Source organism: Ixodes scapularis, unplaced genomic scaffold (genome assembly GCF_016920785.2).
Source record: "Ixodes scapularis isolate PalLabHiFi unplaced genomic scaffold, ASM1692078v2 PGA_scaffold10__122_contigs__length_95168666, whole genome shotgun sequence".
In the NCBI taxonomy this organism is placed as follows: domain Eukaryota; kingdom Metazoa; phylum Arthropoda; class Arachnida; order Ixodida; family Ixodidae; genus Ixodes; species Ixodes scapularis.
In genome coordinates this window covers 39,391,366-39,398,941 of record NW_024609836.1, presented here as the reverse complement: position 1 = coordinate 39,398,941, position 7,576 = coordinate 39,391,366, and positions in this window count along the sequence as shown.

Below are 7,576 nucleotides of genomic sequence, written 5' to 3'. Positions count from 1 at the left end.
CTCCTTACTCTCCTCACTTACCACGCCGGCGTGACCATATCACGTGACCGTAGCTAGCCTTCGTCTAGCTATGGTGTACTAGAATACACCACAGCCTAGCCTTCGATCTGATAAAACCTACCGGACGGAGCGCGCGCAACCTGCAAGGAGTCCTCCTACAATCAACACGTGACATGTCACGCGCACCAATCGCCAGACAGATCTGCGGTCACGCTGGGCACAAAATCGTTTAAACTTTTTATGACTAGGCTTCACCAATATTGCAACGTGCCCCCTCCTAGTACTTCTAACCTCCTTGGTGGCGTCACTAGAGCCAGCAGCACCCGGGACGGTGGCCCGCCACAAAAAAAAAATTCTAGTCGGGGGTTTGAGCGCTCAGCCCCGCGAAAAACCTTGACATCGCTGTTGCCCCGACATCCGAGAAACCTGCATTGAACATGTGGCATGTGCTTTGTGGGAGCTTGACTGCCGCCGTCGTTTCGGAGTAGAGCGCCACCTATTGCACGCAACTGCAACTAGGTCCGCCGCCATCACGCAGGGGTCCAGAACCGCCTGCATCTTACCGCCTAGTGCTTCTTCACTACAACTGAGGCCATTTTAGGTACTTTTTCGGCGTGTAGATGCATGATTACTTCTTCCGCAAGTTCATTTCCTTTATTCACGCCGGTAAAGAGTTTTCCAGAAAACAGACGTCGGGTGGAGGGGTGTACAGACTAAATGCAGTGTACACTGAATCTGAAGATCACTCGAACCCGCCTTGCGATCGTGGGAACGTTTGGAGTGGTGGCCTAAACAGAGTGCCAAGGCCGTACCGCTAGACGTTTAGGGACGTTACGCTACTAATCAGTTTGGAAATTTGTGAGAATGCAGCCAAAGAGTTGGTGTTTAGAGCATGTTCAACAATTGCTATTCTGTTCAACGGTTTTTATTCCTGAACACATTGTTTGTTGTTCTTGGGTCTTCCTCTTGCTTCGGTAGCAGGAACCCTTGATGAAGAAACTTCCTGCACTGAATGGGATAAAAAAAAAAATATATATATATACACTGGGTTTACACTCAAACAGCTGTGCATATTTTCTTTGCAAATAAAAATCAGTTCCAGCACACTTTTTTTTTTTTTTTTGCAATGTCGCATTTTGAGTGGGTTTAAACAAGCGTAGGTTTACAAACGCCGTGAAATAAACCCAATACATCAGTGGTTCTGAAAAGTCTACTCTGTAGCTTTGTGCGCAATGCCATAAACCGCTTAACTTCTTAGTCTTTAAAAGTTTACCGAGGAAGGAATTTAAAATGCTCCCTGCCACCCACCCGTACAACCTCTTCTGCTGTTCTGTACGAGTTGCGATTGCGATTTCTTGAACACTCAAGGTTGTGACTTGTGAGGCACATTTCGCAGTTACTGGTACGCGGTCTTAAGTTTATTGGAGGGGTACGAAAAACGAAACGAGCGAGTTCTCGGCTGTCACCGAACGACAAGCTCACGGCGGGAGCAGCATACCGGGTCCTTCGGAGTGGCCACGCTAAAAGCTCGATTGCTATGATTAACTGTATTAAAATTATGGAATGTTACTGAAAAAATCACCACAAAACAAGAAAGAACTTACCTGTTCCGTGAGTAGTCAGCCCTTATCGATGTGGGGACCGCGTATGCTTCGACGAAGAAGTTGTAGCTTCTTTGTGCCTGACCGGCTCCTGTAGAACTGCTCCACCTCTCTGTCACTTATATGTGGCAGTATCGATAGATCATTAGACCAACAGGTGATCGGGAAAACACCCGCACCAGCCATAGCTCAAAACGCTACGGCGGCTATGCTGCACGTTGACCGGTCGAACGAGTCGAACCCTGCGTAATGGCGGCGATCACTCAATGTTGCTAGATGTTTTACTATTCCGGCTAAATTTTTTTAGTGTTGCCGAAATTCCGAAAGGGGTCTATTGCATGTCCGTGGCGTCACTAGAGCCAGCGGCACCAAGGACGGTGGCCTACCACGACCCCCCCCCGTCCCTTCTCCCATCTAAAAAAAAAGAAAGAAAAAAAAATTCTAGTCGGGGGTTTGAGCGCTCAGCCCCGCGAAAAACCTTGACATCGCTGTTGCCCCGACATCTCAGAAACCTGCATTGAACATGTGGCATGTGCTTTGTGGGAGCTTGACTGCCGCCGTCGCAAAAGGCAGCAACGCTCGAACCGCTCTTGTTGCATTAATATTCTCGAGCGGCGGTGGCGGTGGACACTTCTGCTCCAGGAATGTGAGGGCCTCAAAATATAAAATTTCTCATTAATGATGGGGGCTGCCTGCCCACTCCTGACAACAGTTATCTTCTTTTTCTCGTCCAAGAATTGTCGCCTCTTCTTGGAGAAGAGCTCTTCTCTTAGAGTCTGCAAACAAGAAAGAAGACTACATTGTTTCAAATAGTTACGCTATATATAAGCACACTATATAGGTACACTAACCATATGTAGCTGTTAATTCAGCTAGCATATACAATGCGCTGCAATATGAAAGACCCACTGGGAGCGCGTGGCCGAGGCGGTAGCTGGCAGAAGCGCTGCGAGCGCTCCGGCGTCCTCTTCCCTTGCATCAACGACTTCCTTGCATTCCGATTCAGCAAAACCTCTTTGGCATCCCCAGTGGATGTCCCTTCAGCATCTCCAGTATCAGCCGGCTCAGTTCCGCCATCTACCTCTTCTTCCGTGACAACGGCACAGTCGGTTGTCGGTTGGTTGGGATTAAGGTCTTCAGGTGGCCTGAGTTCCTTTTTTTTTTTTTTATATATGATGCACTGGAAAGTTACTTGCGGTAGCGCAATCTGTCCTCTGCTTGCCATGATGTCTTGATTCCGGAGTTGGTGAAGTGGTCGTGACGCAAACGCAGCGATAGATTTGATGAAGTTTGCAATGGCACGTGCATCGTCATAAGCACAAACGCGACGGACCACACTCACTACTAGACCTGTGCGCCGGGGTGGGGGGGGGTAAATTAGAGATTGGGGGAGGAAAGGATTCGTTTGAATTTAGAAAACCAAATGTCAAAGCCGTGGGAGGATGCACGCTTACATCACCTCTGCTGTGAAGAGTTTGTCCGTTGGAAGAATGAGATACACCGGCGCCTCGTTCATTCTCTTCTACATTTATATTGATATATTTACATGAGTAAAAGTGAAAGAAGCATACAGACACACTGTTATATTTATTTACTTATGCATAGTATAATAGGTCAAACACTCAGAAGCTGAAGAAAATAAAACGCCAACACTACGCATGCATAAAATACAACTTACTAGCATAAACAAATATAAAACTCGCCATGCCTTAAAGCAAGCATAACGTTGTAGTCTCATGAATACACACCGCCATGCCATAGCAGATAAAACAGCACACATTGTGCACACACATTCAAAAAGCGGCATCATGAAAACACATTCAGCGATGCAGGATTTGTCATAAAGTACCCGCCAGTAAAAGATTTTTCAACATAGAAAAATGCACAGGGGCGGGAAGACATCTTATGAGGCACAACCTGTAGACAACATGGGTAATTAAAGAATAAATACAGTACTTAAACCGATCGCCCTGATATAACGCGACAGCAATCATGTGAAGAAAATATCATAATGCATACCCCTAAATTACTAGCAATGAAGTCACCAACTGTAGCCACGATCTCTAACGGCTCACTCTTATACATTCGCCCATACCTCCTGGCCGGAAGGTTCGTTTTTGCGGCTCTGCAGAACACTGCGACGTCTGCAAGGGTTGAGTTTAATGCCGACGGTGGTGGGGCTGTTAAACACAACCCTTGCAGGCATCATTGTTTTTGTGAATAAAAACGAGCTTGTCGATGGTGGTTGAATGAAGGCTTGCCCTTTTCGCCCGCACGATTAGTCCCGCAATTGAAAACACCCACTCGCTCGGTGTGCTTGTTGCAAGCACACAGAATGCCTTTTTTCGCTAGGCAGGCAAGGTGCAGCAGTTGCGTTTACATCGCAAGCCAATACCCCGAGATGTCTGACGATTCTGAGCACTTCGGTCCAAAGAGGATATGGCAGTCCAACGCCAGCTGGCTATCCCATTCCGAATTGGATGACGAATGTCGGTTTGCAAGAATTGCAAGCGTGTTCCCGGTGTTGTCACGCGCGGCGCTTTGATACTGAACGTCTTTGCTCTTGACGTGTCTTTCAACTTGACCTGTCAAGAACTCAACACTTGTCATTTTGTTCCTCTTAAAGTAGTCCTCCACCGCGGTAAAGCTCTGGAATCGTGGGTCCAGGAGGCCAGCAGTTACACTGTGCTCATTTACTGGGAAACTGTGCTCAAATGTGTTGCGCATTCTTTCCTTCATGCACCTCAGCATTTGGCTGTCCTCGGTGCTCGCAGTGAGACACTCCTTTATCTCACTAGGAAGCCCGAGGAGCAAAGGCAGTCACATATTTTTCTTTAGAAAGGATTTCCACAGTGATGCGGAAGCCCTTAAGAAAATCTGCTAGCTCCTGCACCTCGTCCCACTGGGCTGCTACCAACATAGCGTCGGTGAAGTGTGAAGCTAACTTACCAAGAGCTCTGCGGTTTTGCAGCAGGCTTTCGAACATGGCCAATATACTATGCCAGCGAGTTGTGATGTCGCCCGTTACTGACGGAGGACGTCACAGCGTTGAGGTCATGCAATATTCGTGGTCTTCAGTCTGTGTTACTTCAGTCGGGTTGGCCTCATCGGTCTTGTGCGCTTCACATACTTGAATCGGAGAGAACTGACGTTTTGCATTCCTGATCAATTATCATTTCCAGTTGTTGAGCTTTGTAATGGACTGCTCTCACTAGCACCCGACACTGCACTAAAAGCTCATGGAGGCATGTGTCTCCACAGAACCCATCTACCGTCAGCAAGTTTTGAAGGGCGTGCCCCATGCACAGGTGGTGCTCACTGCCCGCCGACACCACCACTACGCGCAAGTTTGAGGCTGCGTCCGTTACTGACTGTAAATTCTTCTCTGTCATCGAACTGTTCGCGGCACTTTGAGCATTTTTCAAATATAGCTTTCCCCGTGTGGCGTGCCATCATGTTCTAGGTCCATAGCGTCAGATTGCACAACAGGAACTTCTATGTGAAAAAAAAAAAGAATAGAGTGCAACAAATGTTATTGCAAAACTGTGAGCAATTACTTCATCTCAAATTGCCCAACAAAAAGTTGGGTCTAAAAATGTTTAAATTAACTGGGTTTTTTTTTTTTACTACCATGTGATTTTGATGACGCGACGCTCTTTTGAAGCAGCCACATAAATGGTTTCTTCAACAAAAGGTTTCAGGTTTCAGGTTTTATTGTGCGTAGATCAAAGGTAAATACATTAGAAATATTACAGAAGGAGGTCCCAGAGTCAGAGACTGGAAAGGGACCTCCTGTTAATGGTAGCAATAATAATAAAACAAATTTACAGCAGTCAGAATAGAAAATAAATTATGACATGAATAAGTGAAACACAGAACTAATTGCAGTGATATAAAATGAACAAAATAACAGTAAGTTAAACACTCATAATAATTATAAACTTATAAATAAAATAACACTGAATAAACAGAGCAAGGTTATAACAGTTGGAATTGCAAATCAATTTTGAGAATAAGTGAAATGCAGTACTAATTACAATAATATGAGAGACAAAATGGCAATTATCAAAAAGAGAGATACACAATGACGTCATGACAGCAATGTATGACTAAAAGGACTGAAGAAATATGCGAAGTTTCTGCTTAAACACGTGAATTGATGGTGATTGCTTGATGACTAAAGGTAATGAATTCCACACAGCCGTGGCTGAGAAGTTGGTGGTAAATTTACCATAGTTAGTCCTAGGCTTAGGCAATAACCAGTTATGATGAAATGCGAATCGAGTTATCTTATGCTGTGGAAACTGATTATCGTTAAGAAGTGTTAGAGCGAGTTTGCCGTTCACGAAATTATACACAAGTAACCCGAGGGTATGTTTATTTAAATTGCTAACAAATAAAATATTAAAAGCGCGGAAAAACCAAGAAATATCAGATGAAAAGTGACTAAAGGTGATGATACAAAATGCTTGATTTTGGACGTGCTGCAATGGAGACAAATGTGTGCGATAAGTATTTCCCCACGAAGATATGGAGTAGTTAAGATGACTATGTATAAATGCGTAGTAGAGGGAAATGAGCGTATCGATGTGGAAAAAGGCGCATACTTTGATTAATGCTCTTATGCCGAATGCTGCTTTTCTAGTTAAGGAGTTAATATGCCTGTGGAATTTTAAATGAGTGTCTAATTCAACCCCAAGAAATACAACAGGTGGAAATATTTTAAGAAAAAGTATTGTGAAATGGCTTCACCTTACCAAGAACAGACAATATTTGGTCATGATTTGATATTTGCTGGAAATACCAACAAATATCATACTCTAAGGAATGCAGGTGAAAATCTGAGAATATATTTGCGGTAATTAACTGAAGGTATAGTATGGCATAATGGGGCACAAAAAAACGTTGTGGCACTTGCAGCAAAATATGCATGGGCACATAAAAAAAAAAAAAAAATCAAAGTGTAGCCTCTGCATTTGTCCTCTGAAAGTTCCGTAAGCACTGTAGAGGCATAAAAACTCACAGAAATAGAGTTCTACAGGGTAACGGTCTTTGCCGAAGTTTCTCTGGTGTCAGCTACATCACGTCCAGGGCAGGGATGTCACCACTGTAAATTGTGGTCCAGCTGGCTGCTGTGGCACAAGTTGGATCCCAGGCACTGGATGCCACGATGCACTGTTCTGAATGAGAACAGGCTGCTGGAAAGCTGTTGTCTGGGCTCCATGTGACGACATTGCAGCTTGTTGGGACGGAGTGGTGATGGGCCAGTGCATTCCTGTAACTTGGTTTGGAGGGAAGTTTACAGCAGGCACAGGAAGGCTGCATGCCCCCATAGCTGGTGCGCCCATAGCAAGCACAAGGAGGCTTCATGCCCCAATAGGTACCTGGTACACAGTGTTGGCCTGCTGGAATGAAAATATCTGGCATATATCACCCAGGGTTGGGAGGACTTGAGGCTGTAGCAGGGTGGGCTGGACTCCAGTGAGCTGGGCTGCCATGGGTTGGGCCCTGGGAGCTTCAGGTTGTATTGGTGTGGCCTGGGCTGCTGTGGGTTGGGCTCTGGCGGCTTGATGTAGTGGGGTGGGCGGGGCTGCTGTGGGCTGGGCTCTGGGGGCTTGAGATAGCAAGATGGGTGGGGCTGCCATGGGCTGGGCTCTGGGGCCTTGAGGTAGCGGTGTGGGTGGGGCTGCTACTGGCTGGGCTCTGAGGGCTTGAGGTAGCAGCGGGGTTGGCAGGGCTGCCATGGGCTGGGCTGTGGCAGTTTGATGTTAGAGCGTGGTGGGCGGGGCTGCTGTGGGCTGGGCTGCAGTGGCCTGGAAAAAGTGGTTTCATGGTATACCTGGCTGGTTCAGACGCTTTTATTGACGCAGCAGTCCTCCGGAGTGCACTGCTGCCCTGTGATGTCGGCTGCAACTGTCCAATCTGGCAGGTCCTGTGGGTTAAACAGCTGCAGCAATCTCCAAGAACCCCATGAA